The 26,005-nt window shown below is 38.3% G+C and overlaps 1 long non-coding RNA gene and 1 pseudogene across 12 annotated transcripts in view; both read right to left on the bottom strand.

Annotated features, from left to right (window-relative positions):
• LOC140602782 (uncharacterized) overlaps window positions 1–26,005 on the bottom strand; it is a 73,903-nt gene that overhangs the window by 20,602 nt on the left and 27,296 nt on the right. For 4 of the 12 annotated variants that reach the window (XR_012005675.1, XR_012005681.1, XR_012005687.1 and 1 more), the window contains 2 exons: window positions 10,489–10,624; window positions 4,276–6,520 (listed from right to left, as the gene is read on the bottom strand). The exons of 2 other annotated variants lie outside the window; for them this stretch is intronic. This is a non-coding gene — a long non-coding RNA (uncharacterized lncRNA). Of the gene's footprint in view, window positions 1–1,536; window positions 2,572–4,275; window positions 6,521–10,488; window positions 10,625–18,702; window positions 19,495–22,741; window positions 22,993–26,005 lie in introns of those variants that run through there. 6 more of the 12 variants (XR_012005682.1, XR_012005676.1, XR_012005680.1 and 3 more) reach the window with 5 other exon arrangements.
• On the bottom strand, window positions 6,531–8,731 carry LOC140602780 (14-3-3 protein theta pseudogene; annotated as a pseudogene).

Raw genomic sequence — 26,005 nt, 5'->3', positions numbered from 1 at the left:
TATTTTCACCTGACCTCTCTTCATTTGACAGTGAAGTCTCCTTCCTTAAAGCATATTATTCTCTTTGCTTCCAGGATATCTCATTCTCTTAGATTGTCTATCTCATTGGCTGCTGCTTCTCAGTCTGCAGTCTTCCTTACAGATTCTTTATCATCATCCTGACATCTAAACTTTGAAGTACCTCAATTTTGGAGTTTTTTTCTTCTATACTCTGTCTCCTTCAGTGATCTCATCCAGTCTCATGGCATTAAATGTCATCTGTATACCTATAAACTCTGCAGGCAAGAACTCTTACCTGAATCCTAGAGTCATATGTTCAACTGTCCGCCAACATCTCCACTTTGAATCATTAGCAAGTATCTCAAATGTAATAAGAATGCAGTGGAACTCCTGTTCTACAAGCCTGTTCCTCCCACAGGAAGGATTTTCTCCATCTCAATTAATGGCAACTCCAGCTTTCCAACCACTCTTGCCAGAAACCTCAGAGTTATCCTTGATAGTTGATTTTACTTCTCCCTCCACCCTAATTCACTACTTTGAAAACATATCCAGAATCTGACACTTAACTGAGTCCACTGTTATCATTTTAGTCTAAACTATTAATATCTTTAATCTGGATTACTGCACTGATCTCTTACCTAATCTCCTGCTTCCTCCCTTTGGTTTGCATTTTTAAATGTCAGCTAGACCATGTCATTACTCTGCTTAAGCTCTCTAGTGGCTTCTCAACTCATTAAAATCAAAGACAATAGCCTTCAAGACCTTTTACAATCCTTGACCTCATCTCCTATTCTCCCCTGGTTTACTTGTGCAAGATACAAACCCACATATACACTGCTGTTTCTTTTCCCCTTTTACCCGGATATTTACAGAGCTCATTCTCTTGTTTATTTTGGCTTAATTGTTCCCTTCTCAAGAAGTCCTCCTCTGATAACCCTACATAAAATTATAGCAATTTCTATTCCTCTTCCCTGATATTTTTCTACAGCACATATCACCACCTAAAATATTACATATTTTATTAATATACCTGTTTATTGTCTCTGACACCCCAACTAGAGTGCCAGTTCAATAAAACAAGGATTTTTGTCTTTATTATTCACCATTATGTATCTGAAATCTAAAATAAGCCTACATATAGTAGCACTCAGTAAATCATTGAATGAGCCCCCAGCACCTGTAATCCCTGCAGTAGCACCTTAATTTTCCTTTGTGGAACTATTCCTTTTCAGTCAATTAGTACTGACTTTAGCCCCTCAGCTTCAGATTTAGTATGTGCCTGATATATTCCTAATCCCATCCCTCACACAGGTCACATAATTGGTTTAGGGATGGGCCCATGACACAAGCCTGTCAAATAACTCTCAAATCCCATACTTTGGTGAAAAATTTGGGGGAGGAGATGCTCTCTTTCAAATGAGGCTGCTAACCTTGAAGGACATAAGCTATTGGAGTTCATCTTGCCACTATGAGAGGTGACCGTTTAAAGAATGAAGCCCGCAGACAGGAAAGCAAATAATAACAAAAGAGAAAAACTGATTCTTGATGATTTATTGTGAAGACCTGTATCTAAATGTGCCTGAGTCAATTTGTTTTTTTTTTTAATTTTTTATTTATTCATGATAGTCACACACAGAGAGAGAGAGAAAGGCAGAGACATAGGCAGAGGGAGAAGCAGGCTCAATGCACTGGGAGCCCCACGTGGGGTTTGATCCCGAGTCCCCAGGATCGCACCCTGGGCCAAAGGCAGGCGCCAAACCGCTGCGCCACCCAGGGATCCCTGCCTGAGTCAATTTGTTTTTTTTTTTTAATTTTTTTTTAAATTTATTTATGACAGTCACACACACAGAGAGAGAGAGAGGCAGAGAGATAGGCAGAGGGAGAAGCAGGCTCTATGCACCAGGGGCCTGACGTGGGATTCGATTCCGGGTCTCCAGGATCGCGCCCTGGGCCAAAGGCAGGCACCAAACCGCTGCGCCACCCAGGGATCCCCTGCCGGAGTCAATTTGAATTGGATTCTTGCCACTTAACAACTAAAAGAATACTAACAAACTCAGACTCTACTCCAACTGTGTCCAACTCTAATGTGATGCTGCTTTTTTTCTTGATCTTCTTGTAGCTTCTGTATACTTCACTATTATTAAAGTCAAGCCCAGAGCATAAGTTTCTTTAATTGCTTCCTTAGTTTTTTGAGTAATAAAATTATCAGATAGGCGAGTAAAGAATTTTTCTAACTCTTTGCCTTTAGAATAGAACATTCAGTATACATTGGAGTAGTTGCAGTTCCTCCTCTAAATTGCCTCAATGCATTTTAAAACTGGACTTAGCATTTCAAACATCCATCTTGTTAGGTGACATGCAGCATAATTCTACAGTAATATCACTTGCATTTCTCCACCCCCACCCCTGTTTTCTTAAGAATTTATTCATGAGAGACCCAGAGAGACAGAGACATAGGCAGAGGGAGATGCAGGCTCTCTGTGGGGAGCCTGATGCAGGACTTGATCTCACGATCCCAGGATCATGACCAGAGCTCAACCACTGAGTCACCGAGGTGCTCCACATTTCTTCCTTTTTAAACAGAAAAAAAATGATTTTCATTATCTCCATCCTTAGGTGACTAGATCTCCTTATAAGTAAATATTATTTTTGAAATCAGGAAACATCCAATCCAAACTCCATGCCTAGTACTTTTCTAGATGCTAGGAATATACAGATGAAGTTTTATTTTATTATATAGTATTATATTGTCACACAGGAGGTATTTGGTAAACATTAAGTTAGTAAATAAGTGAATACATTGATATGTAGAACTTACTCAAATATTCATTGGATCTATTTCCTTTGTTATATTGTTTCTGTTGACATATTTTAGTCCATTCCAACAATTATTGAAAGTGATGATGACAGCAATAACTTTGATTTATAAGGTACTGATTTACAATATATACAATGTTTTATGTTTTTACTACTCCAGTCAGTAATCTTTGGGTGGATAGGACTACAGACTAATTCAGGTTAACTTAAATGAAAGGGGTTTATAGTATATTGCAATAAAAGTGTCGTTATACCAATCCAAGAATACCCACATGTAATTGCCATAATAGTGCCAGATCCTGGATTCACGGCATTTCTTGGGACTTCAACAGCAGAAATTCATAAAGATGACCCTTTTGCTATATTGTTAATTACCATAACTCAGTGGTATTCCACAGGCCTGCTTCGTTCTTTTGTACTGTGGTCAACTGGCCACTCCTGGTTCAAGCAGCTCATGGCCAGTTACAAAAACATGACATTAAATGGCAATCAGCACTCAATGCGGGATAGACTGACGGTGGAGGAGATGGGGGTGAATTTAAGGGTTTTATTTAAAGGGGACTGATGATTGCTGCCATGTGGGAAAATGGATCTATTGTTGCCACATTATCTGACTTTTCACAAGGAGCTGGAAATCCTCAGTGAAATTTCTTAATTTTTGAAGGATGGCAACTAAGTTAAAGAGAGAGAGAGAGAGAGAAAACAAAGAAAAAACCCTATATGGGCAAACCCTGTGTTGTCTGTACAAAAATGGTTAATATGGCAGGTCAACCTGCTTATTCTTAGAAAAGCTTACTTACACGTTGACCCATGGCTGGTGGGAATTCGAAATTTAGGAGGGTTCTCACCATTCCCAAAATTGTTAAGACTGACTCACTGTGTCTGAGCTGTTCGTACAATGTGGTTCATGCTAAGCACCTGCTTTCCTTCTGAGAGTCTGGAATTTTGGTATATGCCTGGCAGGAGCTGCCTACATGACAAGTTCCCAGTAGAAACCCAGGTAGCTGAGTCTGTTTTTTTTTTTTGGTAGCTGAGTCTTTAACAAGCTTCTTGCTGTGTAGCATTCTATCTGTGTTGTCTTAACTTATTGCTGGGGCAGCCAAGCAAATTCTGTGTGACTCCATGGGAAAGGACCCTTGAAAGCTTATGCCTGGTTTACCCTGGACTTTACCTCATGTGCTTTTTCTTTGCTGATTTGGCTGCATATCCGTTTTCATGATAAATCATAGCCTTTGAGTATGTCTATATGCTTAGTCCTGTATATCCTCTTAGTGAATCATCAAATCTGGGGGTGGTCTTGGGGACCCCTGACACAAGCCCAAACAAAACATCTTTGAGCCCACAAGGTATAATTTTTAATCTCTAATCCAAGAATTGGTCATGGGCAGGACAAGTACCACTCCAAAATGAAGTATTTTTCCATGCCTTATCTCATTTAATCCTCACAACCCTGCAAAATAAACATTTTTATTATTTTATTTATGTATTTATTTTACATTTTTAGAATACGACTTGACACGAGGAAATTGACACTCAGAGAGCTTCAGCTTGCACAAAGTGATATAAACTCCAAGTAGAAGAGGTGAGACTCAAACAGAGCTAAATCCTATTTTATTTCCATATTGCCATGAGTGAGGCTTTCTGAGCCAGTATGGAAGGTGGAAATGGGCATGGACAAGGGAAGGGAAGGATAACCCAGCAGCTTGGCCACCTTTTGCTGGCCTGTCAGAAATCCCAACAATAGGGTCTGAAGTGGTATGGGGAATGCAGAGTTAATTTGGGTCCACATCCAAGAGAAGATGTGATGATTACTACTGTCTTTTAGACTAAAGAAATTTTTGTCAAAAGGACAGTGATAGTTGTTCTTGAGGGATGGTGTTTGCGGAAGACTCTCATCTAGCATCTAAGGGACAGTGGATGGTTGGGATATCAGGATAAGAGGGTAAGAAATGGATAGGTAGGTTGTCAAGGCCTAGCTGGGGCCCAGGACTGAGCAACATTCTCAAGAAAAACTGACATGAAAACAGGCATCTGGGTAGAAGTCCCACTCTAAGACCTGAACTCCTGGAGTGGGTCTCCAGTATGCCCTGGGCCAAAGGCAGTGCTGAACCACTGAGCCACACCTGGGCTGCCCTGTTATATCCATTTTAAAGGAAGAAAACTAAAGCACAGAAAAGTTCAGCACAACTATTAGTTTTATGTGAAAATGTTCCAAGCTTGAAGCAATAAACAATTTAGAAAGAGAGATAAGACATAAATAAAGACAGCCATCACACTGCCTCCTCACACATTCACCCAAAACCTACCTTGATCCTGAACATTTCCACCCTCTGTTCCAGGAGGCATCCAAGCAACTCTAATGCCACCTGTTGACCAGCATGGGGAACTGTCTGCTTCAGTACCTCTTCTATAATCCTATTCTAGAGGGATTTTGTCCTACATTCCCCCCACCCCTTTATTTCTAGTTTTAAATATCCACTATATTCCCCATGATACTCAACACAAATCATTTATATCTGAAGAAGAGAAGGCTTACAAGACATCTATGGTAAAACACTTACTCTAAGAAATGTAATCCATTGTGAAATATCAAATGGATGATTCCATAAACATGAATGGATTTCTTTGCTACAGAAAATCCAAGTGGAGTGAGTGGCTCAGTTGGTTAAGCATCTGACTTGGTGTCTGGCTCATGACCTTGGGGTCATGGGATTTGGCTCCACATTGGGTACGGAGTCTGCTTGAGATTCTCTCTCTCCCTCTCCATCTGTTCCTCCTTCCCCCCACTCACGTGCTCTCTTTCAAGTGAATAAAAAAAATTGTAAAAAAATAATAAAGGGGCACGCTTGGGTGGCTCAGTCGGTTAGATGTCTGCCTTCAGCTCAGGTCATGATCTCAGGGTCCTGGGAGGGAGCCCTAAGTCGGGTTCCCTGCTCTCCCTCTGTCTCTCTCCTCTGCTTGTGCTCTCTCTTGCTCTCTCTCAAATAAAAAATAAAATCTTTTTTAAAAATAAAGAAAAATTAAATAAAGAAAAAAAAGAAAATCCAAGGAATGGAGACATGTAGAAAGGTGTCTTGAAGGAAAAAAGGATAACACCCTGAATACATTTAGTTTTCTGCCCCTTCTGTACCTCACATTCTTCTTCTGCATTGTCCAATGTCCACAATGTTAGGTTGTCACTAAGCTACTGCATTATAAGGGTGCTTTGTTTGAGTCTTCATTCAGTGCATTAAGTTCTGTGATGGCTTCATCAAAAGTGGTCTTAGGCATGGCACAAAAATAGACACACAGATCAATAGAACAGAATAGAGAGCTCAGAAATAAACCCACACTTATATTGTCAATTAATCTACCATGAAGGAGGCAAGAATATACAATGGGGAAAACACAGAATCTTCAATAAATGGTGCTGGAAAATCCAGACAGCTATATACCAAAGAATAAAACAGGACCAGTTTCTTATACCATACACAAAAATAAATTTAAAATGGATTAAGTACCTAAATGTGAGGCATGAAACCATAAAACTTCTAGAAAAAAACATAGGTAGTGATTTCTTTAATATTGTGCATACAGGGATGCCTGGGTGGCTCAGCAGTTGAGCGTCTGCCTTTGGCTCAGGGTGTGATCTCAGGATCCGGGATCGAGCCCCACATCGGGCTCCCTGCAGGGAGCCTGCTTCTCCCTCTGCTTCTCTCTGCATCTGTCATGAATAAATAAATAAAATCTTTAAAAAATACTGGCCATAGAAACATAAAATAAAAAAAATAAACAATTGGAACTATATCAAACTTAAAAGCCTTTGCATAGCAAAGAAAACCATCAACAAAATGACAAGGTAATCTGCTGAATGTGAGAAGATATTTGTAAATGATATGTCCAAGAAAGGGTTCATATCCAAAATATATGAAGAGCTTATACAACTGAACACCAAAAAGAAAACAAACAATCCAATTAAAATGGGCAGTGGACTCATATAGACATTTTTTCCAAAGTCATAGAGATGGACAACAGACACATGAAAAGATGCTCAACATTACTAATCATCAGGGAAATGCAAACCAAAACCACAATGCAGTATCATTACACTCGTCAGAATGACTAGAATAAAAAAGACAAGAAACAAGTGTTGACAAAGACGAAGAGAAAAAGGAACACTACTGCACTGTTGGTGGCAACACAAATCGGTACAGTCCCTGTGGAAAACAGTTTGCAGGTGCCTTAAAAAATTAAAAATAGAATTTCCATATGATCCAGTAATTTCACTAAATATCGGGTATTTATCCACTAATTCAAAAGGATATATGCACTCCTATGTTCTTTACATCATTATTTACAGTAGCCACTATATGGAAGCAACACAAGTGTCCATCAATAGATGGATAAGAAGATGTAGTGTGAAATATCATTCAGCTAAAAAAAAAAAAAAAAAAAAAGAATTACATCTTGCCATTTGCAACAATATAGATAAATGGACCTGGAGGGTAAAATGCCAAGTGAAGTAATAAGACAGAGAAAGACAAATACAATATAATAACAAACTAAAAAGGAGAAAAAAAAAACAGAGCAAAAATTCAGAGAACAATCTAATAGTTGCCAGAGGGGAAGTAGGTGGGGAGATGGGGAAAATGGGTAAGGGGATTAAAAGTACGCCTATAGTGGTGAGCACCGAGTAATGTATACAAATGTCAAATCATTTGCACACCTAAAACTAATATGATACTGTATGTTATGTTCAGTAAAGCAACAACAAAAGTGGTTTCAGCCAGTGTGCAGGCACGCTCAGGGTTACTATGGACCTCATAGTAGACTACAGAAAAGAGTCAGCCCAACATAGATTGGCGTGTGGGTTCCATCTCTTTAGTTTATGTCGAATGCCTTTTGGAAAGCTTCTCCAGAATTATCTATAGTTTGTTTTCAATCGTTACTATGTGCAACAAGGGTTACTAGAAGTAAACTCCATTTTCAGATAATAGACTTCCCTTTCTGAATTAGTTGCATTGGTTATTAAGTACTCGTCCAACAACTGCAGGACAGTGGTACAGATGAATTTCAGTTCAGACTCTTTTTCCCAGTAGTTCTTAAGCAGTTGCAACTTCCGGTCAGAAATGTTCATCTTTTGCTCCATGATTGAGAAGATCCTCCAAGGACCTCTGCAGTCCCTGAAGACATTCTTACAGGCCACCCAGAGCAGGTTAAACTCTGACTGGGCAGCTTGGCTCCAGGATCCATCATGGCCTTCACGTGGGTGGATATGTCGAAGCACCCGGCCTGCTCAGCCAGCTTGCCTTCGGGATCACTCTGTGTTCTCAGTGGGCAGGCTGCAAGCAGGACTGATGGGGCTCCAGGACCAGGACACGGAGGAGCATGTGGCAAGGCATCAAGGGTGTGAGCATCAATAGGATATGGAGGAGTCCTCCTCAAGAGCCTTCTCATCTCTGCAGCTACTCTGATTAACATCTGGCTTTAGCAGAGGTCCTTCCTACACACCATTTTCAACCTGTCTTTCTTTCTGCTTCCAAATCTTGGCTCACTCATAGAAAAATTTCACTCCCACTTTCTTTGTTCCATTTACAAACTCAAAGACTACTCTCCATGTGCCTAACCTTGAGGATCATGCTCTTGACCTTCCTGCAGCAGAGTCTCAATATTGGGGGTAAAATCAATGATCACAGAAAACTTGAATCTAATATATTTGAAAGTTGTTCGGAGCACCCCTCAGAATCATTATGAAGTCCTTACTGACCACTTCACTCACTTTCACTTAAATCTATATTTTGCTAAGTACCAATATTCAAGATAAAGATTTCTTATCCACCAAGTCTTAGAATATTAGAGTTGAAAAGAGCCATAGAAACCATTTATAGAGTTCAACCTTTATTTTATTTTATATATATATATATATATATATATATATATATATATATATATTTAAGATTTTCTTTATTTATTCATGAGAGACACAGAGAGAGAGAGGCAGAGACAGAGGCAGAGGGAGAAGCAGGCTCCATGCAGAGAGCTTGACGCGGGACTCGATCCCAGGACTCCAGGATCACGCCCTGAGCCAAAGGCAGATGCTCAACCACTGAGCCCCCCAGGCATCCCTCGAGTAGTTTCTAAGAAGGAATGCATTTCTCCTTTATTGAAGGTTTTCTCCTCCTATCCTATTATTTTTGGCAATGGCAGAGTTGAAAGGTACCTAGGGATTACTGGCTCCATAATTTTAGAGGTGTCTCCTCCCCAACTCTTTAATATTGAACTCTGATGTATCCTCAGTCATATAAAGTGCTTTGCAAAATCAGCTTTAAGGCTCCTGTTCTAACCAATCTGTAGCCTCCCATCCACCCTAAATAGAACTTCTGGACATGCCATTGTCTCCTGGAGATCTTTAGCAGGGTAATGACTCAAAGCAGGGAGTTTGCTGTTTTTCCTGAAGGCCACCCATCCTTTGAAGCTCTCATTCTTCTAAAAATGAATAGTTAGAGGAACCTCAATCTCTACATGGTTTGCATTTGTGCAGAAGCAAGAGAACCATGTATCATAGCCTGGCTTCTCTGCTAAGTTGTTGATAATGTTCTTTAGAATTTGTAGTATGAAGTTAGGGCATTTCTTAGTTTCAGTGTGGATAAAGTTTCCTTCTCTAGTTTGCTTCTTTGAGTTTCTTTTAGTGGGTGTGGAATGGGAAGGAATTTTTTTAAAACATACTTTTTCCAGAACTTTTCCTACCCTTTCATTTTACAAGTAAAGAAACTGAGGGACAGAGAGGTAAAATGATTTGGTCAGATTCAGCCAGAGAAGAGCAGAAGCGAGGACTGAACCCAGGGCTCCTGCTACACAAACAAATGCTTTATTTACCTGTTGTATTTAAAAACCAATATTAGGAGCACCTGGGTGGCTCAGTTGGTTCAACTGTCATGATCCCAGAGTTCTGGGATTGAGCCCCACATGGCTCCTTGCCCGGCAGGGAGCCTGTTTCTCTCTGCCTCTGCCTGCCACTCCCCCAGCTTGTGCTCAGTCAAATAAATACATAAAACCTTAAAAATAAATAAAATAAAAAATAAAAACTGATATTATAATAGTTTAAACTTTTTATTTTGAAATATTTCATATTTCAACTACATTATGGATTCAGTTAATGGCTTACCTCAGAAATGAATCATTATTTAAATGAAGTTTCCTATGGGAAAATGCATTTCTAAACCCAAATATTCAATTTCCTTAGTGTCAGTCAATTCAAACCACTAAGATACTGTAGATTGGGTGGCTTAAATAACGGACATTTATTTTTCACAGTTCCAGAGGCTAGGAATTCCAAGATTAAGGTGCTGGCAGGTTCTATAGTTTGTGGATGGTTGCCTTCATGTGTATCTTCATATTGGGAGTTGAGGCGCTCAAGGAGAGAGAGAAGGAGCACATGCACTATCTCATCATGAGAACCCCACCCTCATGTGGGGTTAAGTAGAGGTTTCTGACTATTCTTTAAACTGTCCTTTCCTTGAGCACTTACTCATAGTCTGGGCCTATGCTTGTCCTTTTACTATGTATACAGTTATTCTGTTTCATTTAAACTGTTAATTCTTTAAAAGTAATTATTACTGTATTATTAAACTTCTTGAATAATTTTGCAAAAATATGTATGACTATTAAAAATAAAATGAAGTGCTGGGGCACCTGGGTAGGTCAGTCTGTTGAGTCTGCCTTCAGCTCAGGTCATGGTCCCAGGGTCCTGGGATTGAACTCAGACCTGGCTCTCTGTTCAGCAGGAAGCCTGCTTCTTCCTCTCCCTCTGTGCTTGTGCTCTCTCACTCTGTCAAATAAATACATAAATAAATAAAAATAAAATGAAGGATAAAATTTGTTAGAACTCACATTTTTTTAAAAAAAAAAAGATTGAAATTTGAGGAGAAAGTCAATGTAAATAACAGAATCCTTTTTCCAGAGAGTAATTAACACTTGCATGAAGTAGAGGATTGGACTAGGTGACTTTTGAGGTTCCTTTTGGGACTGTGATTTCATCTCGATCTTATGCAATGGAGAGGAAAAAAGCAATGGAATAACAGATCTGGGCAGGCTTGTAACTTGCTTATAATCAAAGACACTGAAGCTAGCTAGGTCATTAAAGGTGATGCAGTTTCCATCCTTTTGGCTGGAACACTCCTGTTTTGTAGCTCTAGAATGCCACATATACTATTCCAACTTCAGTCAGTGTCTCATGTCACTAGTGAGCCTAATTCATAGAAACCATAATATAATTGTGGTTTGACTCCACTAAATTGGAAGTGGTTTCTTATGCAGCAACTGTGACTGGAACAGGTATGTTAGTATTACTGGAAGAAATAAGCAAGTACTGGGAAGACCTGGAAAGAAAAGAACTGAAAATGAGAGAAATTTGTACTTTGGTAGTTCTTAAAGGGTTAATTACAGCATCTGTCATACAGAGAATGGATGTGTGTGTGTGCATGAGCGCCTGCTCATCCGTATGTTCCTAGCTGGGGAGGAGGGTACCAATCAGCATGCTCTACTTCGGGAACTTGAAAAAAAATTTTTTTCTAAGAATTCTACTTTCATGTAGACCCAAAGTCTACAAGAAGAAAGTACGAAGAAGATTTGGAATGGATATTGAGGTTGAGACAATGATAAAACAAAAACTGTACCCACCCTGCCTTTGGTTTTGTTTTTTTAAAGCTAGCCCAGCTGTATTACCTGACCTATTCTTAAGCGGATCCCTGAACTGGTGCTTGGAATAACCGCACTGGAACCTCTCTCTCTTGTCTTCAGTCTTCTGCCTCATGCCCATCCCATGTCCATAGTTGAATAGAGGTACTACAGTGACTAAGACTCCAGGCTCTAGAAAGAAACTGCCTGGTTTTGAATTATGGCTTCTTTATTTACTAGCTAGGTGGCTTTGAAACTTCCAAGAATTGGGGAATTCTTTCTTTTTTTTTTTTTAAGATTATTTATTTGGGGGGGGGGAGAGAGAGAGAGAGAAAGCACGAGTGTGAGTGGGGGGGACTGGTGAGTAGAGGGAGAAAATCTTAAGCAGACACCCTGCTGTGCGTGCGCCATCTGACAACCCTGAGATCATGACCTGAGCTGAAATCAAGAGTCAGACCTTAACCAACTGAGCCATCCCAGCACCCTTGGGAAATTATTTTTAAAAAAGGGAAAAAATCAAGGGAATTGTCGGAGCCCACATGCCTGGGGAAAAGAGGGGCTGGTTAAGAATAAGCTTCAATGAGTAAGAGACTTAAAGTGTAAAAATACAAGATGTTACAAGCTGCCATGAAATGAACTTCATTCTGAACCCAAAAGTCAACCTGAAAAATAAATGAAGGAAAGAAATCTCATGTCTTAAAAAATCAGGAAAAGTTCCCTATATGGACTAGAAGCAAATGAAGAAATTAGTCTGTAAATCAGATTACCTCTTTGTAAGTGTGCAAAGATTTCCCCACATGTGTTACAAAAGCTTTGTGCTTTAATTGCATGGATAATATGTAAGAGGTAGATGACGCAGTATGGACCAAGGGTAATAAAGAAATGAGAAGACAAAATCCATTCTTTAGATAAATGTGGCAAAAACAAAAACAACGCCTGCATTTGAGAAACCCTAGGCAGCCTTGATTTAAGGGATACCTCTGACTAATCTCACCAAAGATACAAGGCCCCAATTCACCAACACCTTACCCCCCTTTCTTAGTGTTGCCCAGGCCTGGACTATGTATTCAAACAAACAATCCTAGAACCAAGCAGATCTCCAAAATTCAGAAGATACCATTCAAGTACACCAGATAAGATAAATAACATTTGGATATGACCCAAAAGCAAGTCTGATTTCCTGACAAAATTATTTTATTTTATTTTATTTTTTGACAAAATGATTTTATAGAGTTTTATGCCTAAGAGACTACAAAAATCAAATTATGTTTTTCTTCAAGTAGCACTCAGACTCAGCCCCCTAAGAATCCTGATAAGCAGTAAGTTTATACTACAGTATAAAAATAGTCTTTTTTATATATTTTGATATTGTTTGGGAAATAATAGGAAATACTGTCTTTTAATATTGTTTGGGAAATAACAGGATATAAAGATCTATGAAATTAAAGTACTTCCCCCTAATACTAGGGATCAGTTAATGAAAAGAAAATGGGTGATAACAATTAAGATAAGTTTGAATTGGGAAGCACTGTAACCTTGACTGGTCCCCCAGTTAATGAGACAGTTATTCCTATTTGAATAAGGAAACCAAGAGTCAAAGATATTTTTCATTTGTGCATAAAGGGAAAAAGACATTCTAAAACTCTTCTTCTGGCTTAACAAAGAAACCTCACAAATATTTAATTACCTTTTAAAAAGTAGAGATGTCATTTTAAAAATAATTACTAAGGAAGCAAATTATTAAGATAAACAGACCTGCAGACTGTTGCAGGTCGTAGAGACCTTTTCAGAGGACATAGCAAGCAATGTCTCCTCAAGTCTGCCTGCCTGCCTCCCTTTAAAAGACCCTCTGTATAAGTATACAAAGAGTTATAATAATGAAAAACAAAAACAAAACAACAAAAAAAAGAGAAACAGTACAGGATTATGGGTTTAAAAAAAAAGATTTACTTATTTGATAGAGGGTGTGTGTGCACAAATTGGGGGTGGGGGGAAGCAGAGGGAGAGACTCTGCAAGCTGACTCCCCACTGAGGGTAGAGCCGGAAGCAGGGCTCAATCTCATGACACAGGAGATTATGACTTGAGCTGAAATCAAGGGTCAGATGCTTAACCAACTGAACCATCCAGGTCCCCCAAGATTATGTTTTTACAAGTGTCCCCAAATGGAAGAGAAATATTAGACTGATACTTTTCTGAACATCTTAGATTCAATCTTTTAACAGAAATACCTTTATGCTGCTGAGCAGTGTCTGCTTCTCTATAAGAGAAAAAAGAGGGGATCCCTGGGTGGCTCAGAGGTTTAGCGCCTGCCTTTGGCCCAGGGCACGATCCTGGAGTCCCGGGATCGAGTCCCACGTCGGGCTCCCGGCATGGAGCCTGCTTCTCCCTCTGCTTGTGTCTCTGCCTCTCTCTCTGTGTCTCTCATGAATAAATAAATAAAATTAAAAATAAATAAAAAATAAATAAATCTTGGTGGCAACTGATAGAGATCCAACTGAGTTACATGAAAAGGGGAAAAAGAGCAGAGATACAGGATCCAGGGCTGCAAGCACCAATGGGAAATCAAAAAAGGCTCGCTATCCTGGAGTGAGGCCTCTGCTTCCCTCGGAGTCTCCATTCTTCCCTCTTCTTGCATGCTAGATATCTCTGTTCTACAGGCCACAGATCAGAAAATATCTATCATCAAAAGAGGTTCTAGTTTAAGCAGAGACTTGAGAAAGTGATACTTCACAAAAAGTTAAAGGAAACAAAGGGAGTAAATTATATTAATATTTGGGAGAGAATGAGTTTTGAAGCTCTGAGTTTTTTGCTTGATTCCCAAACAGACTCTAACAAACTTCTTAAAGTCATCAAGTGAATTTCCTACAGGACAATATTAATTTAAGCCGTGAATGTTACCGGTTTGTGTACGCTCCATCAGCTATGTCATTGCAATCTCTGATTCTGCCCCCATGATTATTCTCTTGCTCATCTTTGGCCACAAAGCACCACCAACAATGCTAAGTGCCTCAATTCTTTACAAGACTTTCTGAAGAATTCCACAACTCTTTCAGCCAACCTTAGATGATCATCCTAAGAGTGGCAAAGAAGGAGTGCGGGGATGTGCATATGTATGCAGGGTCTTTTATTCTCATCCCTTTATCTCCATCAGCTGCCCAGACAAGCCCCACAAATAAATATACAATGAAGTCATATTGTACTTATACGTAAGTAACTTCAAAATATGTCCACAAAATGAGTTCCCCTTCCCCATCCCAATATCCTCAAACACACACACATACACAAAACAGAATACAGCTCCCAATGTGCCCAAATGGAAATTCTGGCACCGACACTGACTGGCTTCATATGATTATGGTTCATTTAGTGCTCACTAGCTAGCCTTCCCTACTGAATTCATAGTTTCCATGTTGTTTTAAACTGGGTTCCCCAGGAACCAACTCTAAGATTAAGTTAATGTGTATGATATTTATTAAGGAAAGCCACAGGACTAGCAACTGTGGAAGGGAAGGAAGCAAGAATACACAGAGAAGTTGAGCTGTGATGCCATCACAGTGACAGCCTTGGCTGATGCTACAGGGAACTGTAGAGCTAGAATGGCCCTTCTGCACTGTGCCAGGTTGGGCTAAGATGGCTAAGTCTTTATGCACCCACACTGATCAATTATTGTGAAGAAGCCTAAGCCACATCGAAAGGACATGTGTACATGTTCCGGCCAAAAGCCCTTGATGAGGTCCCAGCCAACAGCCCCTACTCCTGTACACACGTGGATGCAGAAGCCTCAAGATGACTCCAGCTCCAGCCACAGTCTGACTGCAACCACAGAAAGCTGGGCTTAACTGAAACTAGTCAGCCTCAGAGCCATGAGTGTTGATAATAATAAACAGACTATTGTCCTGGGCTACTGAGTTGAGGTGGTTTGTTATACAGCAATAGGTAACTGGAACAGTGAAGAATCCTCCCAAGGAACTGAGGCAGATGTATCTCAACATTTTCTAGTCAAAAGCTCTTAATATTGTTTTCTCTTTTTTTAAAATTTATTTATGAGAGACAGAGAGAGAGAGAGAGAGCGAGGCAGAGACCCAGGCAGAGGGGGAAGCAGGCTCCATGCAGGGAGCCCGACGTGGGACTCGATCCTGGGTCTTCAGGATCAGGCTCTGGGCTGAAGGTGGCGCTAAACCTCTGAGCCACCCAGGGATCCCCATATTATTGTTTTCTGATCTAACCATCATTCCTAAGTTCCCTTCACAATTTCTCTCAGGAGAATTCCATACCCTCAAAATAATATCCTAAGATCTGCCTATGGTAGGTGGCATGTACATTATGATCCTAGGGACACTAAAGTAACAACTTATATTTTCTGTTGAGAGTACCCGCACTATACTACAGAACCAAGTAGCTGCATCAAGTGGAATTATTGGAGCTTATTGCTTTTCCTTTTATCTGCTCACATTCACTAGTTTATTCTGAGACTGTTTTATTTTATTTTATTTTTTTAAATTTTATTTATTTATCCATGAAAGACACACAGAGAGAGAGAGAGAGAGGCAGAGACACAGGGAGAGGGAGAAGCAGGCTCCACGCAGGGAGCCCAACGTGGGACTCCATCCCTGGTCTCCAGGATCACGCCCTGGGCCAAAGGTGGCGCTAAACCACTGAGCCACCAGGGCTGCCCTGAGACTGTTTTAATAAGTAAGAAGCTAATTACCTTAAAAGGAAAAAAAAATCAACATTGAAAGAAAAAAATTTCTTCAAGTTAATGTAAACCACTGAAGGATTTAAGAAAAAAATAACATGTTCTGATTTACATTTTTAAAACAATGCTATTTCTGTTGTGTGGACAAGAGAAGGGAGATGGGTTAGGAAACTATGGCAATCATCCCAAGGAAAAATGACAGATAAGAATCAGTAGGATTGATGATGAATTCAATAGAAAAGGCAGGGAAAGTGGAATTATCAAGGGTGATTTCCAGGTTTCTTAAATGAGCAGCTGGAAAGAAAGGGTGAAAGAGAAGTGAAGGAGAAGAAAAGTTCAATTTTAACCATGTTCAAATTGACATGTTTCCATAATGAAAAATATTTCAGAAAAGCGCAGTCACATAATGCCTTCTGGAACCCAAAGAAGTAGTGTGGGCTGGAGGAGGGGGGTGGGGTGGGGTGGGGAATGAGAGTACATCCAAGTTGCAAATGTGCTTCTGCATTTCTTGTTTAATCAAAGTGCTTTTAATTTCCTTTAGAATCTTCAAAAATTATTGCTCAGCCTTGCAAAAATGAAGATGTCCTTTATTTGTAAGGTTGCTGTGAAATGTCTGCCATCTGGTGGACATAAATAAATATAAATTTAAATATAAATTTACCTCATCCAATGGAAAAGAAACATTACTGCCAAGTTGAGCAACATAAATCTTTCTAATATCACTGTCTTGCTAACAAACATTTACATCTTTGTATTTCTCATTAGGGAAAATTGACACATTTAAACCTAAATCACATCAACGTGTGCAACATTGAAAAGATTTATAAAAGGAATCTTGAGTTTGATAAAATATTAAAATCAAACTTAGGTATAATTCCAAAAACTAGATTTTCTAAGAACCATATCAGATAAAAATGTAGTCTTTGGCTCCTTAACAGAAAATAAATTAATATTTATCTTTCCCCGGATCACAGTCAGTGGGTGCTGGAGCCCACTCCCATAGACTCCTAAGAGCTGATTGTGCACATGTCTTCTAACTCTAACTTTAGTGATTTCAGGTTAGTAACTCGGTATTGTTCATGGTGGTTGTATTTATACTAAAGAAATCAAGAAAGACTTGAAATTAGAGTTGTTGGTTTTTGTTTTTCAAAAAATCACCAATTAAAAAAAAAAAGCATTCCATGGAATGGTTGTTATCATTTAAAAAATTTTATTTAAATACACATTTCCAGGGCAGCCCAGGTGGCTCAGCGGTTTAGTGCCGCCTTGGGCCCGGGGCATGATCCTGGAGACCCAGGATCGAGTCCCACATCGGGCTGCCTGCATGGAGCCTGCTTCTCCCTTTGCCTGCGTCTCTGCCTCTCTCTCCTGTGTCTCTCATGAATAAATAAATAAAACCTTAAAAAAAAAATAAACACACATTTCCAATTTTGGAACACTACAGAATCTTTTAGGAAATGCTATTTTGGGTTTTATATTTTTCTTTTCTTGGAGGAGCCCAGAATGAATTTTTAAAAGGTTATTTACTATTAAAATTATTTCACAAAGGTAATATATCTCAAATTGCTGCAGTCTTAGTGAAACATTTACTAGTGCTGACATTTTGATTTTTTTTTAAAGATTTTATTTATTTATTTATTTATTTATTTATTTATTTATTTATTTGAGAGAGAAAGCGAGCGAGTACAAGTGGGGGAGGGAGGAGCAGAGAGAGAGGGAGAAGCAGATTCCTCACTGAGCAGGGAGCCCAATGTGGGATTTGATGTGGGACTCGATTCTAGGACCTTGGGATCATGATGTGAGCTGAAGGCAGATGCTTAATGGACTGAGTCACCCAAGCGTCCCAAGACTTGAATTTCTTGTACTGTTGATTGTCAGCTAATAGATGTGATGAATGATTATATGGCTCCAAAATTGGGACCAGAAACTGAAATGCTCCATATGCTCTGAAACCTTCCTGTTTTTAGAGGAGTGAACTCAAGAGATAAGTTCTTATTATATTTGTCTGATGACTCAGAAATAGTCCCTCTGATGTTTTTTGAGGGAGAGCAGTGTGCTTACCCTTACCTCTAGTTATATTGCCTTAGAGAGTCTAAACAATAAATGTGAGGTAATTCATTTCTTACAATCCAAAACTCTTGTTAACACATAAGAACAAGTGCTAGACATAAAGCTATTGGACCAGGGTCTTTATGTTCAGCTCTCCACTGTGCCATTTTCTAAAACAGACTTTTCAGATCTTGTGAATTCCATAAACCCTTAGATAAAAGAAAATGCAGCTTTCTGTTTTCTGAAACAGAAACGAAATAGGTCTGTTTCATTTCAGCTGAAGTTCAATATGACAGAGAAATAGTTCAGTGGAAAAATCCACAGGCTCTTTCGATTTGCCTTCCGTGGTAACAAGGAATGGTATTCTATAATAGGTGCAAGTGGATTGAGTTGGGAATTTGAGCAAGAAGGGGATTTGAGTTGAATCATGTTAAAAGGTTATGGAAATGCCCAGCACTAAAAGTAACAATTAGAGATGTTTTACCAATTGTAATGCATTCCCACCAAGTAGACTCAACTTTCACTTTCTTGAGGACGGTGGTTTTGGTATCTTCCACACCTAGCGTAAAACCTCAAAAGATATTTATTTTTTGCAAAGTTGTACAGGTAAAAATGAACGCATTGTTTATGTAATGTCTATTTTCCCCAGGAGACTGCAAGTTCCATGAGGTCAGGGATCATATCTGTCTTATGAACACTGTATCCTCAGTGCCTGGCATATAGTAGGGAATTTATACATATTAATTACATGCACTAGTAGAATATAGACATTAGGTATGATATATAGATATTGGATCCAATGCAGATCTATTTAAATTTGTTTTGTAGGTATTCTAGCTTACTCAGGATGTCACTGTGTTTTTTTCTAGGTGATTATATATTAGGGGGCTTAATTTAACTATCTTATGATATACAGGATTCTGATTTTGTAAAGGTCTCAATTTAGTGTAATAAGGAAATTTTCTTAGTTTCCTAGTGTCTACACTAGTTGAGGGAAGAACAATTCACCCATTCTGTTCTTTTTTTCTTCTTCTTCTTCTTAAAAAAAGTTTTCTTTTTCTTATTTAAGTAATCTCTATATCCCACATGGGCTCAAAATCACAATCCTGAGACCCGGAGTCACAGGCTCTAATGACAGAGCCAGTGAGGCATCCCAATCACCCGTAGCGTTCTGACAGTTACTCCTCCTACTCTCCTTTGGAGAACATGTGGTGTGCAGTTCTCCTGAGTTACTCCGTCATTATGCTTTCCTTCCCTTTTCACAGAATGAAGGAGCCTGAAATAAAGGCATAACAACATGTCTTAAATAAGGTTATAGGACTTTCCTTGTCAATAATTTCTTTCCTTCTAGTAGTCTAGTAGTCAAATGTTTCTTAAATACATTACAGTCAGGGGCGCCTGTGTGGCTCAGTCAGTTAAGCATCTGCCTTTGGCCCAAGTCATGATCCCAAGGATCCTGGGATTGAGCCCCATATCGGGCTCCCTGCTCAGCAGGGACTCTGCTTCTCTCTCTCCCTCTACCCCTCCCCCATGTTCTTTCTCTCTCTTTCAAATAAATAAATAAAATCTTTTAAAAAAATTACAGTCAAAATTTATAATCTTCCTTGTCAGTTTCCTCTATCATCTGAACTTTGAATATCTAGTTAACCTTATCTTCTATCTTCCTTTTATGCTGTTTGCATGCAGGTCTCCTTCATGTGACATGATCACATGATGCTTCACTTTTCTTTATGTCTGATATACTTCTCCACTTCATGTCTGAGACTTTCCAGGAAACTTTAAGAACTCTGTCAAATTAAAAAAAAAAAAAAAAAAAAAAAAAAGAACTCTGTCAAATTAAACAACTGGTATATTTTTCAATACAAAATGTTACCCATTCAACCCTAGGAATAAAGGGACTAACAATAGTGTCCTCAGCCACTGCACAAGGGAAGTCCATGGTGTTACACAGAAAGTGTCATGGGTCTTTACTTAAGTGGTAAAGTGCTCAGTTTGGACAGTAGGCAAGAAGACCTTTCCTATCAGACTTTGTCATCATCACAGCTCAGTGGCCAGAGGGACACATGATCAATTCCTACATGATCAATTTAGCAAATCCAGAACATTCAGGTTAGAGGGACTCAACTGCAGAATTATCCAATCATTCTCAGCCTCAATGAATAAAGATTCCTATGTATCAATACAATAAGAATAACAGTTCATTCCTTGTAATTTTCTTTTTAATATATACAAAAATGAAATGAGATGTATGGAAGTATTTTGTAAAATGCAAAAGGGAAAGGACTTGTATCATTGAGCACCAAGTGCCAGGTGGTGCATGTAAAAGACAGCACAGGCATATCTTTCTTGGATCCCTGCTCATTGCATCCTGTGGGAGAAGCTAATTATATCATTAATTTCCAACTCATCATCCTCTGTCTAGAGGAAAACCTCCACACTTGAATGCTCAGACTTGCTATTAAGAGCCTTCTCTGCTGTCTAAATTTAAAGTGGCTTTAGAAGGAACTTACCTATCTTTTTATTATTTTTCAAATGACTTTACTATAGTTACATTTTAAAACTTAAATAAAGGATAAGAATTGTCATTCCAGTGAAGAAAGTAGATGCCCCAAGGAGAGCCCCTCACTGGAGGAAAGAAAGTCTCTTCAATAAATACTGCTGGGAAAATGTGATATTCACATGTAAAAGAATGAAACTAGACCCTTATCTTATACCACTTAGAAAAATTAACTAGAAATGGATTAAAAACTTACAAATAAGACCTAAAGCCAAAACTCATAGAAGAAAATATAGGAAAAAAGCTCCTTTACAGGGGTCTTGGTGAAAATTTTTCAGATATGGCATCCAAAGTACTAGCAACAAAATAAAAAATTAACAAGTAGAAATACATCAAACCAAAAGGCTGTTGCACAGCAAAAGAACAACCAACAAAATGAAAAGACAACCCACAGAATGGGAAAAAAATATTTGCAAACCATATATCTGATAAGGGATTAACATCCAAAATATATAAAGAACTCATACAACTCAATAACTGTAAGAATAATAATAATCCAATTAAAAATAGGCAAAAAATCTGAACATTTTTCCAAAGAAGACATATAAAAGGCCAACAAGTACATAAAAAAAGACGTTTAACATCATTAGTCATTAAAAATGCAAAAAAAAAAAACACAATTAGATATCACCTCAAGCTAGTTAGGATAGCCATCATCAAAAAGACAGGCAATAACAGACATTGGCAAGAATGTAAAGAAAGGGGAACCCTTGTGCACTGTTAGTGAAATTGTAAACAGGTGGAAAACAGTATTTTAAACAGGAAATTAAAAATAGAAATACCATATGACCCAGCAATTCCACTTCGAGGAATATATCCAAAGGAAACAAAAAGATAAATTCAAAAGGATATCTGTACCCCTATATTCATCATAGCATTATTTGCAATAGCCAAGACATGGAAACAACTTAAGTGTCCATCAATGGATGAAAGAGTAAAAAAGTTATTACATATATAAATACAACAGAATGTTATTTATCCATAAAAATGAGGGAATCCTACTATTTGGGACAACATGGGTAGATCTTAAGGGCAGTATGCTATAGGCAATAAGACAGATTAAGATAAACACCATAAGATCTCACTTACAAGCAGAATCTTTACAAATAAAAATTAAACTTAAAAATATAAATAAATAAAGCTCATAAAAAAAAATCGATCAGATCTGTGGTTACCAAAGTAGGGGATAAGGAGAAGGGAACTGAAGGAAGGAGGTCAAAAGGTAAAAACATCTAATTACAAGCTATATTAGTACTAGGGATGTGATGTACAGCATGATGATGATAGTCAACATAGCTGCCTGATTTATGGAAAAGTTTTTTTTTTTTAAGATTTTATTTATTTATTCATGAGAATACACGGCGGGGGGGGGGAGCAGAGACACAGGCATTGGGAGAAGCAGGCTCCACACAGGGAGCCCGACATGGGACTGGATCCCTGGTCTCCAGGATCACGCCCTAGGCTGAAGAAGGCGAGGCTAAACCGCTGAGCCACCAGGCTGCCCTGGAAAAGTTGTTAAAAAGAGTAAATCCTAAGAGTTCTCATCAAGAGAAAAAAAATTTTTTTAACTTTCTTTTTCAATTTTATCTATATAAGATGATGGATGGCAATTAAACTTACTGCAGTAATAATTTTACAATATTTTTAAGTGAAATCATTATGCTATACACCTTTAGCTTATACGGCATTGCATGTCAAATATATCTCAATAAAACTGGAAGAAATAAAAAAAAAAAAAACTGGAAGAAATAAGGGTCAAGCCTTTTTAAGCACAAGACTTTCTTAATATAGATATCCTGAGCAGGTACTAAATGTATCTCTGGATACAATCGTATAGTAAAAACCAATAGTCCATGCTAAAAGGCACTATTTCCTTTTCATTTTCTGAAAAGGAAAAGGAGAAAGGCACGTAAATACTTTAGCCATATAAAGTAGAAGAAACAAGAACTTTGAAATCACACAGAACCTGGTTTCAAATGTCATTCCGTTTCTTGCTTGACCTTGAGAAAGTGACTTAACCTCTTTGCACCTTGATTTCTCTTATGAAAATACAGATAGGGGATCCCTGGGTGGCGCAGCGGTTTAGCGCCTGCCTTTGGCCCAGGGCGTGATCCTGGAGACCCGGGATGGAGTCCCACGTTGGGCTCCCAGTGCATGGAGCCTGCTTCTCCCTCTGCCTGTGTCTCTGCCTCTCTCTCTCTCTCTCTCACTGTGTGCCTATCATAAATAAAATAAAATAAATTAAAAAAAAAAGAAAATACAGATAATACTTTTTAAGTGTTGTTATGAGGATGGACTGATAAAATTTAGTATAATAAATAACACAAGCTAATCATTCAATAAATATGTATCACTTTATTAGAGATATCTTTGTGATAAATGGACCACAGGAAAGCTACAGATGTCTAGAAAGAAACTTCACAGGGAATTAAAATACCAACTGCATTTTTTTCCTTTATATTGTAAAGAGACAACATAAAACTAGTCCAACTATAACTATCGTCTTGTAATATTCTAATATATTGGGTTTCAGTTCTCATAAGAGCTATAAAATTAGTTCCCCCTTGAGTATAGCTACTTATACGCCTAATAACCACAATCTTTTAATACCTGTTAGGTTCCAGTTCTTGAAGGGTATAAAATTAGTTCCCTTTGAATATACTACTTATATTCCTAATAGGTAGAGAACTGAACTCATCATTTTGCCTCACACAAACCGCTCCTTTTTCTGACTTCCTGATTTCTGTGAATAGTATTATCATTCTCCCAGTAACTCATATTTGAAGCTCTAATCATTTTTTCACAACCACTTCTCCACTTACTGATCTTACTTCATTGTTTTCAAAATCTATTTCCACCCATCTCTACTTCTAAGGCTATCAACCTAGTTCAGACCTTCAACCTGGTTTTTTTGCCTCTAGTCTCTTTTTCCATCAAATTCTTTTCATCGGCAGTTGCCAAATAAATCATACGCAAATAATGCTTTGATTATTGAGTCTGTTTTACCCCATTACCTCTGCCTCTCCTGAAACATCTCTGGTAGCTCCCCACTGCTTATTAAATGAACTCTTAGGCATTCAACACCTTCCATGAGATGACCCCTTAGTACCTTTCTGCGCTTGTCTTTGATTACTCTTATCTGCATCCGTCTTGCCTTTTCCTAAGCAGTACCTGTGCTTTTTTACCTTAATACAATTATTATTATTTCTTATACTTTGAAAAACGTACAATCTCGTTTCACCTGTTCAAATCATGTCACTCTTTAAGGCCCAAAGCAAAAGCTATCTCTCTAGCAAGTGAAATAGTAGATTTGCAGAAAATTCATTTTAAAATCAATGAATTTATTTAATTCATTAAACAGATACATACATACAATAAAATTCTACCCTGAAGGGCTAGGTTGATTCCTGGCAACGAAACTAAGAATTGAATTGGAATCATTAGAAAATTAATGTGGGGTTTGATTCGGCAGACAAAAATAAAGGCCAGTAATCTTTATTTTGGCAAGAAAAATGGAGGGTTAGAAATGAGGAAATAAGCTGGAACCAGAACAGCATATGATGGGTCATGATTACCAGTAAGCAGGTTAGTGAGAACAGTTAGGCCAGTATTGGTTAAAAGACCATAGACTCTTCACAGAGTTGTGAAAAATTGTGTGTGAATGCAAATTATGTGAAAAATGGATTGCTACCACTTACAAGTAAGATTTGCTCTTGGCCAACAGTTCTCAAAATGTGGTCTGTAGACCCCTTGGGCCCTGAAAACCTTTCAAAATATCTGCAAGGTCAAAACTATTTCCAAAATAATACTAAAACATAATTTGCCTTTCAAACTGTGTTGACATTTGTACTATAATACAAAGGTAATGGACAGTAAAATTGCTGGTACATTAATAGAAATCAAGGCAGTGATACCAGCCTATACTAATAGCCATTGAATTGGTTACTGTTATATACTCACAAGAAAAAAAAATAGTTTCATTTAATAATATGCTTGATAAAATAGCAATGATTACTAATTTTATTTAATCTGAACTGCTGATGATTCAATGTCTTTTATTTTATTTTTTTTTCAATGTCTTTTAAAAATCTATGATACAAAGAGCACAAAGCATTCCTGCTGCATACCAAGGCACAATGGTTGTCCTGAGGAAAAGGATTTATGTGATTCAGTTGTGAGTTGAACAAGCCACTTTTTATATGGAACAACACTTTTACTTGAAAGAATGACAGACAAAATGAACTCCTGGGACTTTTGCACATCAAAGGAAATAGTCAACAAAACCAAGACAACTACAGAATGGGAGAAGATTCTGATAAGCAAATCTCTTATCAGATAAAGGGCTAGTATCCAAGATCTGTAAAGAACTTGTCAAACTCAATACCCAAAAGCAAATAATCCAGTTAAGAAATGGACAGAAAGGGGCAGCCCCAGTGGTGGTGGCGCAGCCGTTTAGTGCTGCCTGCAGCCCGGGGTGTGATCCTGGAGACCGGGGATCGAGTCCCACATCGGGCTCCTTGCATGGAGCCTGCTTCTCCCTCTGCCTGTGTCTCTGCCATTCTCTCTCTCTCTCTATGTTTCTCATGAATAAATAAATAAAATCTTAAAAAAAAAAAAGAAATGGACAGAAGACATGAACAGGCGTTTCTTCAAAGACATACAAATGGCCTACAGACATGAAAAAATATTCAACATCACTGGGAATCAGAGAAATACAGATCAAAACCACAATGAAATACCACTTCACACCAGTCAGAATGGCTAAAATAAACAAGTCAGGAAACAACAAAAGTTGGGATGAATGCAGAGAAAGAGGAACCCTCTTATACTGTTAATGGGAATGCAAGTTGGGACAGCCATTCTGGAAAACAGTATGGAGATCAAAAAGTTAAAAATAGAGCTACCCCACCACTCAGCAATTGCTTTACTAGGTATTTACCCAAAGGATACAAATGTAGTGACCCAAAGGGGCATCTGCACCCCAATGTTTATAGCAGCAATGTCCACAATAGCCAAACTATGAAAAGAGCCATATGTCCATCGACAGATGAGTGGATAAAGAAAATGCAATGTGTATACATTATATGTATATATATACACATATGGTTATATATACATATGGAATACTACTCAGCCATCAAAAAAATTTGAAATCTTATCATTTGTAACAATGTGGATGGAACTAGATGGTATTATGCTAAGTGAAATAAGCCAGGAAGACAATTATCAT

The sequence above is a fragment of the Canis lupus genome, chromosome 13 (genome assembly GCF_048164855.1).
Source record: "Canis lupus baileyi chromosome 13, mCanLup2.hap1, whole genome shotgun sequence".
NCBI lineage: Eukaryota > Metazoa > Chordata > Mammalia > Carnivora > Canidae > Canis > Canis lupus.
Note: the sequence above shows the minus strand (reverse complement) of the source record. Positions and strands in the feature narration are given on the sequence as shown.